Below are 12,966 nucleotides of genomic sequence, written 5' to 3' on the forward strand. Positions count from 1 at the left end.
TATATAAAATTTCATCCAATTGACATTTTTAACTTGATGAAGGGGACGTTGTTTCATCAAGATCCATGAACAGTTCCTAAGTCACACGGGACTGTTTACCCCCATGTTGTACGGGGTTCATCGTATCTTATGCGCTCATAAAGAGATGATCACACATAACATCCTAAAACAGATTAATATATAGAAATTTTCAAATTTGCCACGCAATGGTTGTGTAAATCTGTTAGTCATTTAGCTCAATTGCATCTAATTGACAATTTCAACTTTATGGAGGGGACGTTGCTTCATAAAGATCCTTGAGCAATTCCCAGGTCTCATGGGACTGCTTAACCCCTTGTTGGACGAGTTTCATCATATCTTTTGTGCTCATAATGAGACGATCACACATAACATACTAAAACTGCAATTGCATCGATGCATCAAGTTGGCCATGCAATGGTTGTGTCAATCTGTTAGTCATTTATTTCAATTGCATCCAATTGATATTTTTAACTTGATGGATGGGACATTGCCTCATCAAGATCCTTGAGCAGTTCCCAGGTCTCACGGGACTGTTTCCTCTCTTGTGGTAGAGGGTTCATTGCATCTTTCGCGCTTATAATGAGATGATCACACATAAACTCTTAAAACTGACCATTATACCAATGCATCCTGTGGGAACCGGAAAGTGAGAGAGGTGTACACGCCAATCGGTAGATAAAAATAAAAGAAAGGGACAGATTGAGATCAAGAGATCAAAGAGGAGATTGAACATTGATGGAGATAGAGAGAACGTACTAGAAAAGCAGGGAGAGAGAGAGATCAGGAAAACTCCTGCGAAGTAGGGAGCAATAGATAACAAAATGGGGAGAGATTAGATGAAAATAGGAAATTAGATTTCTTATAGAAAAAATTGCTCAACATAACATGCGCTTGTGGTCATGCAGATATTAGGAACGATACCCCAATCCATCAACCAGGAAACGTCGTTGTGCGATGAAATGTTGCCACTGGCTGTGATGAGGTTTGAGGAGGTTGGCCCAGCAGAGGTTTGAGGAGGTCGGCCTCTTCTCAAAACCATCTCAAAAACTTGTCTCTCTCTATCTCTCCTGTCTCCAACAAAAATCTCGTGCGTAAGCCGTCATTGTACCAATGCATCAAGTTGGCCATGCAATGGTTGTGTCTATCAGTATGTCATTTATTAGAATTGCATCTAATTGACAATTTCAACTTGATGGAGGGGACGTTGCTTCATCAAGATCCTTGAGCAATTCCCAGGTCTCATGGGACTGCTTAACCCCTTGTTGGACGAGTTTCATCATATCTTTTGTGCTCATAATGAGACGATCACACATAACATACTAAAACTGCAATTGCATCGATGCATCAAGTTGGCCATGCAATGGTTGTGTCAATCTGTTAGTCATTTATTTCAATTGCATCCAATTGATATTTTTAACTTGATGGATGGGACATTGCCTCATCAAGATCCTTGAGCAGTTCCCAAGTCTCACGGGACTGTTTCCTCTCTTGTGGTAGAGGGTTCATTGGGGACGTTGCTTCATCAAGATCCTTGAGCAATTCCCAGGTCTCATGGGACTGCTTAACCCCTTGTTGGACGAGTTTCATCATATCTTTTGTGCTCATAATGAGACGATCACACATAACATACTAAAACTGCAATTGCATCGATGCATCAAGTTGGCCATGCAATGGTTGTGTCAATCTGTTAGTCATTTATTTCAATTGCATCCAATTGATAATTTTAGCTTGATGGATGGGACATTGTTTCATCAAGATCCTTGAGCAGTTCCCAGGTCTCACGGGACTGTTTCCTCTCTTGTGGTAGAGGGTTCATTCCATCTTTTGCGCTTATAATGAGATGATCACACATAAACTCTTAAAACTGACCATTATACCAATGCATCCTGTGGGAACCGGAAAGTGAGAGAGGTGTACACGCCAATCGGTAGATAAAAATAAAAGAAAGGGACAGATTGAGATCAAGAGATCAAAGAGGAGATTGAACATTGATGGAGATAGAGAGAACGTACTAGAAAAGCCAATGTTATCACTGGCGTATCGTATCGCGTATCGGTCGGGCCGACCTATACGCCGTATCGTAACGTATCGTAAATGTATCGTAACGTATCGTAAAATTAATTTTTAATTTGTAAAAAATATTAAAAAATTATAAAAAAATAGAAAAAAATCAAAAAAAATTTAAATAAATTCGAAAAAACAAGAAAAAATCAAGAAAAATGTATTTAAAGGAACATTCATCATTCATGTATATGAAGTATGAACTATGAAGTATGAATATGAACAACACATTCCAAAATAAGAAATCAGACATTCAAAAATCAAATAACATACTAAGCAGCCGAAGAGTATTCGATTACATCACAATTCATAAGTTCAGAAGTCAAAACATACAGACATAGTTATCATCTTTCATGATCCAAAAAGCCCTCTTTCTCCAAGCTTTCCACTGTGCCCTCTACGAGAAAGAAAGCTATCTCACGGGCAAAACTTAAAGCAAATGAGGAAAATCTCTTCCTCCCACGTCTCTTGCAATGTTTAGAAACAAGAAGAGAGAGAGAGAGGAGCATATCTTTTGAAATAAAATGAAAAAAAGGGGCCATCGGACCCTTTTGCCATTTTTCCCCCGTATCGTACGATACGGGGGTGTATCGACCGTATCGTACGATACAGTGCCCGTATCGTGCGATACGGGCGATACGTCTACGATACACCTCCGTATCGTGTATTGTAGGCGTGTCGTATCGTTTTTGTTGATACAGACGATACGTATCGTACGATACGCGTCCGTATCGTACGATACGGATAACATTGAGAAAAGCAAGGAGAGAGAGAGATCAGGAAAACTCCTGCGAAGTAGGGAGCGATAGACAACAAAATGGCGAGAGATTAGATGAAAATAGGAAATTAGATTTCTTATAGAAAAAATTGCTCAACTTAACATGCGCTTGTGGTCATGCAGATATTAGGAACGACACCCCAATCCATCAACCAGGAAACGTCGTTGTGCCATGAAATGTTGCCACTGGCGTGGATGAGGTTTGAGGAGGTTGGTCTCTTCTCAAAACCATCTCAAAAACTTGTCTCTCTCTATCTCTCCTGTCTCCTCCAACAATCTCGTGCGTAAGCCGTCATTGTACCAATGCATCAGGTTGGCCATGCAATGGTTGTGTCTATCAGTATGCCATTTATTAGAATTGCATCTAATTGACAATTTCAACTTGATGGAGGGGACGTTGCTTCATCAAGATCCTTGAGCAATTCCCAGGTCTCATGGGACTGCTTAACCCCTTGTTGGACGAGTTTCATCATATCTTTTGTGCTCATAATGAGACGATCACACATAACATACTAAAACTGCAATTGCATCGATGCATCAAGTTGGCCATGCAATGGTTGTGTCAATCTGTTAGTCATTTATTTCAATTGCATCAAATTGATATTTTTAACTTGATGGATGGGACATTGCCTCATCAAGATCCTTGAGCAGTTCCCAGGTCTCACAGGACTGTTTCCTCTCTTGTGGTAGAGGGTTCATTGCATCTTTCGCGCTTATAATGAGATGATCACACATAAACTCTTAAAACTGACCATTATACCAATGCATCCAGTGGGAACCGGAAAGTGAGAGAGGTGTACACGCCAATCGGTAGATAAAAATAAAGAAAGGGACAGATTGAGATGAAGAGATCAAAGAGGAGATTGAACATTGATGGAGATAGAGAGAACGTACTAGAAAAGCAGGGAGAGAGAGAGATCAGGAAAACTCCTGCGAAGTAGGGAGCAATAGATAACAAAATGGGGAGAGATTAGATGAAAATAGGAAATTAGATTTCTTATAGAAAAAATTGCTCAACATAACATGCGCTTGTGGTCATGCAGATATTAGGAACGATACCCCAATCCATCAACCAGGAAACGTCGTTGTGCGATGAAATGTTGCCACTGGCGGTGATGAGGTTTGAGGAGGTTGGCCCAGCAGAGGTTTGAGGAGGTCGGCCTCTTCTCAAAACCATCTCAAAAACTTGTCCCTCTCTATCTTTCCTGTCTCCAACAAAAATCTCGTGCGTAAGCCGTCATTGTACCAATGCATCAAGTTGGCCATGCAATGGTTGTGTCTATCAGTATGTCATTTATTAGAATTGCATCTAATTGACAATTTCAACTTGATGGAGGGGACGTTGCTTCATCAAGATCCTTGAGCAATTCCCAGGTCTCATGGGACTGCTTAACCCCTTGTTGGACGAGTTTCATCATATCTTTTGTGCTCATAATGAGACGATCACACATAACATACTAAAACTGCAATTGCATCGATGCATCAAGTTGGCCATGCAATGGTTGTGTCAATCTGTTAGTCATTTATTTCAATTGCATCCAATTGATATTTTTAACTTGATGGATGGGACATTGCCTCATCAAGATCCTTGAGCAGTTCCCAAGTCTCACGGGACTGTTTCCTCTCTTGTGGTAGAGGGTTCATTGCATCTTTTGCGCTTATAATGAAATGATCACACATAAACTCTTAAAACTGACCATGATACCAATGCATCCAGTGGGAACCGGAAAGTGAGAGAGGTGTGCAGGCCAATCGGTAGATAAAAATAAAGAAAGGAACAGATTGAGAACAAGAGATCAAAGAGGAGATTGAACATTGATGGAGATAGAGAGAACGTACTAGAAAAGCAGGGAGATAGAGAGATCAGGAAAACTCTTGCGAAGTAGGGAGCAATAGATAACAAAATGGGGAGAGATTAGATGAAAATAGGAAATTAGATTTCTTATAGAAAAAATTGCTCAACATAACATGCGCTTGTGGTCATGCAGATATTAGGAACGATTCCCCAATCCATGAACCAGGAAACGTCGTTGTTCGATGAAATGTTGCCACTGGCGGGGATGAGGTTTGAGGAGGTTGGTCTCTTCTCAAAACCATCTCAAAAACTTGTCTCTCTCTATCTCTCCTGTCTCCTCCAAAAATCTCGTGCGTAAGCCGTCATTGTACCAATGCATCAGGTTGGCCATCCAATGGTTGTGTCTATCAGTATGTCATTTATTAGAATTGCATCTAATTGACAATTTCAACTTGATGGAGGGGACGTTGATTCATCAAGATCCTTGAGCAATTCCCAGGTCTCATGGGACTGCTTAACCCCTTGTTCGACGAGTTTCATCATATCTTTTGTGCTCATAATGAGACGATCACACATAACATACTAAAACTGCAATTGCATCGATGCATCAAGTTGGCCATGCAATGGTTGGGTCAATCTGTTAGTCATTTATTTCAATTGCATCCAATTGATATTTTTAACTTGATGGATGGGACATTGCCTCATCAAGATCCTTGAGCAGTTCCCAGGTCTCACGGGACTGTTTCCTCTCTTGTGGTAGAGGGTTCATTGGGGACGTTGCTTCATCAAGATCCTTGAGCAATTCCCAGGTCTCATGGGACTGCTTAACCCCTTGTTGGACGAGTTTCATCATATCTTTTGTGCTCATAATGAGACGATCACACATAACATACTAAAACTGCAATTGCATCGATGCATCAAGTTGGCCATGCAATGGTTGTGTCAATCTGTTAGTCATTTATTTCAATTGCATCCAATTGATAATTTTAGCTTGATGGATGGGACATTGTTTCATCAAGATCCTTGAGAAGTTCCCAGGTCTCACGGGACTGTTTCCTCTCTTGTGGTAGAGGGTTCATTGCATCTTTTGCGCTTATAATGAGATGATCACACATAAACTCTTAAAACTGACCATTATACCAATGCATCCTGTGGGAACCGGAAAGTGAGAGAGGTGTACACGCCAATCGGTAGATAAAAGTAAAAGAAAGGGACAGATTGAGATCAAGAGATCAAAGAGGAGATTGAACATTGATGGAGATAGAGAGAACGTACTAGAAAAGCAGGGAGAGAGAGAGATCAGGAAAACTCCTGCGAAGTAGGGAGCGATAGACAACAAAATGGGGAGAGATTAGATGAAAATAGGAAATTAGATTTCTTATAGAAAAAATTGCTCAACTTAACATGCACTTGTGGTCATGCAGATATTAGGAACGATACCCCAATCCATCAACCAGGAAACGTCGTTGTTCGATGAAATGTTGCCACTGGCGGGGATGAGGTTTGAGGAGGTTGGTCTCTTCTCAAAACCATCTCAAAAACTTGTCTCTCTCTATCTCTCCTGCCTCCTCCAAAAATCTCGTGCGTAAGCCGTCATTGTACCAATGCATCAGGTTGGCCATCCAATGGTTGTGTCTATCAGTATGTCATTTATTAGAATTGCATCTAATTGACAATTTCAACTTGATGGAGGGGACGTTGATTCATCAAGATCCTTGAGCAATTCCCAGGTCTCATGGGACTGCTTAACCCCTTGTTCGACGAGTTTCATCATATCTTTTGTGCTCATAATGAGACGATCACACATAACATACTAAAACTGCAATTGCATCGATGCATCAAGTTGGCCATGCAATGGTTGGGTCAATCTGTTAGTCATTTATTTCAATTGCATCCAATTGAGATTTTTAACTTGATGGATGGGACATTGCCTCATCAAGATCCTTGAGCAGTTCCCAGGTCTCACGGGACTGTTTCCTCTCTTGTGGTAGAGGGTTCATTGGGGACGTTGCTTCATCAAGATCCTTGAGCAATTCCCAGGTCTCATGGGACTGCTTAACCCCTTGTTGGACGAGTTTCATCATATCTTTTGTGCTCATAATGAGACGATCACACATAACATACTAAAACTGCAATTGCATCGATGCATCAAGTTGGCCATGCAATGGTTGTGTCAATCTGTTAGTCATTTATTTCAATTGCATCCAATTGATAATTTTAGCTTGATGGATGGGACATTGTTTCATCAAGATCCTTGAGCAGTTCCCAGGTCTCACGGGACTGTTTCCTCTCTTGTGGTAGAGGGTTCATTGCATCTTTTGCGCTTATAATGAGATGATCACACATAAACTCTTAAAACTGACCATTATACCAATGCATCCTGTGGGAACCGGAAAGTGAGAGAGGTGTACACGCCAATCGGTAGATAAAAATAAAAGAAAGGGACAGATTGAGATCAAGAGATCAAGGAGGAGATTGAACATTGATGGAGATAGAGAGAACGTACTAGAAAAGCAGGGAGAGAGAGAGATCAGGAAAACTCCTGCGAAGTAGGGAGCGATAGACAACAAAATGGCGAGAGATTAGATGAAAATAGGAAATTAGATTTCTTATAGAAAAAATTGCTCAACTTAACATGCGCTTGTGGTCTTGCAGATATTAGGAACGATTCCCCAAACCATGAACCAGGAAACGTCGTTGTGCGATGAAATGTTGCCACTGGCGGTGATGAGGTTTGAGGAGGTTGGTCTCTTCTCAAAACCATCTCAAAAACTTGTCTCTCTCTATCTCTCCTGTCTCCTCCAACAATCTCGTGCGTAAGCCGTCATTGTACCAATGCATCAGGTTGGCCATGCAATGGTTGTGTCTATCAGTATGCCATTTATTAGAATTGCATCTAATTGACAATTTCAACTTGATGGAGGGGACGTCAAGATCCTTGAGCAATTCCCAGGTCTTATGGGACTGCTTAACCCCTTGTTGGACGAGTTTCATCATATCTTTTGTGCTCATAATGAGACGATCACACATAACATACTAAAACTGCAATTGCATCGATGCATCAAGTTGGCCATGCAATGGTTGTGTCAATCTGTTAGTCATTTATTTCAATTGCATCCAATTGATATTTTTAACTTGATGGATGGGACATTGCCTCATCAAGATCCTTGAGCAGTTCCCAGGTCTCACGGGACTGTTTCCTCTCTTGTGGTAGAGGGTTCATTGCATCTTTCGCGCTTATAATGAGATGATCACACATAAACTCTTAAAACTGACCATTATACCAATGCATCCAGTGGGAACCGGAAAGTGAGAGAGGTGTACACGCCAATCGGTAGATAAAAATAAAGAAAGCGGCAGATTGAGATCAAGAGAGCAAAGAGGAGATTGAACATTGATGGAGATAGAGAGAACGTACTAGAAAAGCAGGGAGAGAGAGAGATCAGGAAAACTCCTGCGAAGTAGGGAGCGATAGATAACAAAATGGCGAGAGATTAGGTGAAAATAGGAAATTAGATTTCTTATAGAAAAAATTGCTCAACTTAACATGCGCTTGTGGTCATGCAGATATTAGGAACGATTCCCCAAACCATGAACCAGGAAACGTCGTTGTGCGATGAAATGTTGCCACTGGCGGTGATGAGGTTTGAGGAGGTTGGCCCAGCAGAGGTTTGAGGAGGTTGGCCTCTTCTCAAAACCATCTCAAAAACTTGTCTCTCTCTATCTCTCCTGTCTCCTCCAAAAATCTCGTGTGTAAGCCGTCATTGTACCAATGCATCAAGTTGGCCATGCAATGGTTGTGTCTATCAGTATGTCATTTATTAGAATTACATCTAATTGACAATTTCAACTTGATGGAGGGGACGTTGCTTCATCAACTTCTTTGAGCAATTCCCAGGTCTCATGGGACTGCTTAACCCCTTGTTGGACGAGTTTCATCATATCTTTTGTGCTCATAATGAGACGATCACACATAACATACTAAAACTGCAATTGCATCGATGCATCAAGTTGGCCATGCAATGGTTGTGTCAATCTGTTAGTCATTTATTTCAATTGCATCCAATTGATAATTTTAGCTTGATGGATGGGACATTGTTTCATCAAGATCCTTGAGCAGTTCCCAGGTCTCACGGGACTGTTTCCTCTCTTGTGGTAGAGGGTTCATTGCATCTTTTGCGCTTATAATGAGATGATCACACATAAACTCTTAAAACTGACCATTATACCAATGCATCCTGTGGGAACCGGAAAGTGAGAGAGGTGTACACGCCAATCGGTAGATAAAAATAAAAGAAAGGGACAGATTGAGATCAAGAGATCAAGGAGGAGATTGAACATTGATGGAGATAGAGAGAACGTACTAGAAAAGCAGGGAGAGAGAGAGATCAGGAAAACTCCTGCGAAGTAGGGAGCGATAGACAACAAAATGGCGAGAGATTAGATGAAAATAGGAAATTAGATTTCTTATAGAAAAAATTGCTCAACTTAACATGCGCTTGTGGTCTTGCAGATATTAGGAACGATTCCCCAAACCATGAACCAGGAAACGTCGTTGTGCGATGAAATGTTGCCACTGGCGGTGATGAGGTTTGAGGAGGTTGGTCTCTTCTCAAAACCATCTCAAAAACTTGTCTCTCTCTATCTCTCCTGTCTCCTCCAACAATCTCGTGCGTAAGCCGTCATTGTACCAATGCATCAGGTTGGCCATGCAATGGTTGTGTCTATCAGTATGCCATTTATTAGAATTGCATCTAATTGACAATTTCAACTTGATGGAGGGGACGTCAAGATCCTTGAGCAATTCCCAGGTCTTATGGGACTGCTTAACCCCTTGTTGGACGAGTTTCATCATATCTTTTGTGCTCATAATGAGACGATCACACATAACATACTAAAACTGCAATTGCATCGATGCATCAAGTTGGCCATGCAATGGTTGTGTCAATCTGTTAGTCATTTATTTCAATTGCATCCAATTGATATTTTTAACTTGATGGATGGGACATTGCCTCATCAAGATCCTTGAGCAGTTCCCAGGTCTCACGGGACTGTTTCCTCTCTTGTGGTAGAGGGTTCATTGCATCTTTCGCGCTTATAATGAGATGATCACACATAAACTCTTAAAACTGACCATTATACCAATGCATCCAGTGGGAACCGGAAAGTGAGAGAGGTGTACACGCCAATCGGTAGATAAAAATAAAGAAAGCGGCAGATTGAGATCAAGAGAGCAAAGAGGAGATTGAACATTGATGGAGATAGAGAGAACGTACTAGAAAAGCAGGGAGAGAGAGAGATCAGGAAAACTCCTGCGAAGTAGGGAGCGATAGATAACAAAATGGCGAGAGATTAGGTGAAAATAGGAAATTAGATTTCTTATAGAAAAAATTGCTCAACTTAACATGCGCTTGTGGTCATGCAGATATTAGGAACGATTCCCCAAACCATGAACCAGGAAACGTCGTTGTGCGATGAAATGTTGCCACTGGCGGTGATGAGGTTTGAGGAGGTTGGCCCAGCAGAGGTTTGAGGAGGTTGGCCTCTTCTCAAAACCATCTCAAAAACTTGTCTCTCTCTATCTCTCCTGTCTCCTCCAAAAATCTCGTGTGTAAGCCGTCATTGTACCAATGCATCAAGTTGGCCATGCAATGGTTGTGTCTATCAGTATGTCATTTATTAGAATTACATCTAATTGACAATTTCAACTTGATGGAGGGGACGTTGCTTCATCAACTTCTTTGAGCAATTCCCAGGTCTCATGGGACTGCTTAACCCCTTGTTGGACGAGTTTCATCATATCTTTTGTGCTCATAATGAGACGATCACACATAACATACTAAAACTGCAATTGCATCGATGCATCAAGTTGGCCATGCAATGGTTGCCTCAATCTGTTAGTCATTTATTTCAATTGCATCCAATTGATATTTTTAACTTGATGGATGGGACATTGCTTCATCAAGATCCTTGAGCAGTTCCCAGGTCTCACGGGACTGTTTCCTCTCTTGTGGTAGAGGGTTCATTGCATCTTTTGCGCTTATAATGAGATGATCACACATAAACTCTTAAAACTGACCATTATACCAATGCATCCAGTGGGAACCGGAAAGTGAGAGAGGTGTACACGCCAATCGGTAGATAAAAATAAAGAAAGGGACAGATTGAGATGAAGAGATCAAAGAGGAGATTGAACATTGATGGAGATAGAGAGAACGTACTAGAAAAGCAGGGAGAGAGAGAGATCAGGAAAACTCCTGCGAAGTAGGGAGCCATAGATAACAAAATGGGGAGAGATTAGATGAAAATAGGAAATTAGATTTCTTATAGAAAAAATTGCCCAACATAACATGCGCTTGTGGTCATGCAGATATTAGGAACGATTCCCCAAACCATGAACCAGGAAACGTCGTTGTGCGATGAAATGTTGCCACTGGCGGTGATGAGGTTTGAGGAGGTTGGCCCAGCAGAGGTTTGAGGAGGTTGGCCTCTTCTCAAAACCATCTCAAAAACTTGTCTCTCTCTATCTCTCCTGTCTCCTCCAAAAATCTCGTGGGTAAGCCGTCATTGTACCAATGCATCAAGTTGGCCATGCAGTGGTTGTGTCTATCAGTATGTCATTTATTAGAATTGCATCTAATTGACAATTTCAACTTGATGGAGGGGACGTTGCTTCATCAAGATCCTTGAGCAATTCCCAGGTCTCATGGGACTGCTTAACCCCTCTTTTGTGCTCATAATGAGACGATCACACATAACATACTAAAACTGCAATTGCATCGATGCATCAAGTTGGCCATGCAATGGTTGTGTCAATCTGTTAGTCATTTATTTCAATTGCATCCAATTGACATTTTTAACTTCATGGAATTGACGTTGCTTCATCAAGATCCTTGAGCAATTCCCAGGTCTAATGGGACTGTTCAACGCCCTGTTGGATGAGGTTCATCGTGACTTTTGCGCTCATAATGACACGATCACACATAACATCATAAAACTGACAATTACACTGATGCATCAAGTTGGCCATGCATTGGTTGAATCAATCTGTTTGTCATTTATTTCAATTGCATCCAATTGACATTTTGAACTTTATAGACAGGACGTTGATTCATCAAGATCTTGGAGCAATTCTCAGGTCTCACGAGACTGCTTTTCATCTTGTTGTACAAGGTTGATCATATCGTTTGCGCTCATAATGAAACAGCGATATGTCATTTACATCTCATCCCTTGAGCGGAGATGTGACCGCTCCTTAAATATATGTGTCGCTCTTTATTGCGAAGATGATGAGGCGAGATGCGTCAATAATAATGTCAAACAAAGTCTTATGTTTGTTCATCACTATTCGACAAGATTGTTCTCCCATATGCAGCATCCTTTCTCTGCTTGTACTAGTTTTGGACAATATTCTTAAAACTGCAATGTATATAAGACACTGATTAATTGAATGAGTATATCTCATTCACTGCTCAAATAAGTGTCAATATTTGCTCCAACTAATCTCCAATTTGATCCATCCCCTTTTGCACCAATAATAGAACATGATGATGCATCTCTTGAGTGCTCCCAAAGACATCTACGGCGCTCTCTCTTGCATAGATGATGAGGCAAGATGCATAGAATAGTTATTAAGTCTCAAACAAAATTGATGCTTCTTTCATCACATTTCATCATGAATGTCCCCCCCCCACCACCAGATGCTGCATCGACCATTTGGTCTATGCTTATGAGTCAACTTATCATAAAAAAATATTGCACCAGTTGCTATTTTGTAATTTGATGGTGGGGACATAGCCACATCTCATGGGATTACTCCCCCTCTTTTTGTACAAAATTGGTTATAGTAATTTCAGATTGGTTGATTTTACCTATGGGAGAGTATTTTTTTCAAAAACTCTTTATGCATCTCTATATAGTAATTCAAACATTACCCAAGGATTTCTTACTCATGTTTTGCCTAATCTTTCAACGAAAAGGAAATAATCTAAAATACACAACAAGATCATAAATTTGAATGTTCATGGTAGAGGGATATTATCGTATTTACAAAGGCAACTACTGTCACAGCTGAGTAATATATCTGAAAACTAAAAAAGCCATAAAAGCCATTTATGAAGAGCTCTTGTAATCTGCCTAGACAACGGAAGCTATGGATGTAAAAATTAATTGTCATATGGATGGCAATAAGAACCAGTAAAAAACTGTACAACAATCAACAGTATTTTCAAGCATGGAATAGAGATAACCACTAGATCAGAAACAGACAAGCCACAACTACACAAAACATCTGCAAATAAATAAGGGCAGT

General features: G+C 40.7%; 2 long non-coding RNA genes across 11 annotated transcripts in view; one reads left to right on the forward strand and one right to left on the reverse strand.

Moving 5' to 3' along the window:
• The window catches only part of LOC116251007 (uncharacterized), a 38,447-nt gene that overhangs the window by 12,576 nt on the left and 12,905 nt on the right, over nucleotides 1–12,966 (reverse strand). The window lies entirely within an intron of this gene.
• Nucleotides 443–12,008, forward strand: LOC126409900 (uncharacterized). 9 transcript variants are annotated; one of them, XR_007572789.1, is made up of 3 exons: nucleotides 443–540; nucleotides 1,797–4,463; nucleotides 6,615–11,997. It is a non-coding gene; the product is annotated as an uncharacterized LOC126409900 (long non-coding RNA). The 9 variants fall into 9 exon arrangements; XR_007572790.1 differs by lacking the exon at nucleotides 443–540 and adding an exon at nucleotides 1,354–1,486 and having other exon boundaries at nucleotides 3,519–4,463; nucleotides 6,615–11,982; XR_007572782.1 differs by lacking the exon at nucleotides 443–540 and having other exon boundaries at nucleotides 2,826–4,463; nucleotides 6,615–9,466; nucleotides 10,412–12,005.

The sequence above is a fragment of the Nymphaea colorata genome, chromosome 3, assembly GCF_008831285.2.
Source record: "Nymphaea colorata isolate Beijing-Zhang1983 chromosome 3, ASM883128v2, whole genome shotgun sequence".
Lineage (NCBI taxonomy): Eukaryota > Viridiplantae > Streptophyta > Magnoliopsida > Nymphaeales > Nymphaeaceae > Nymphaea > Nymphaea colorata.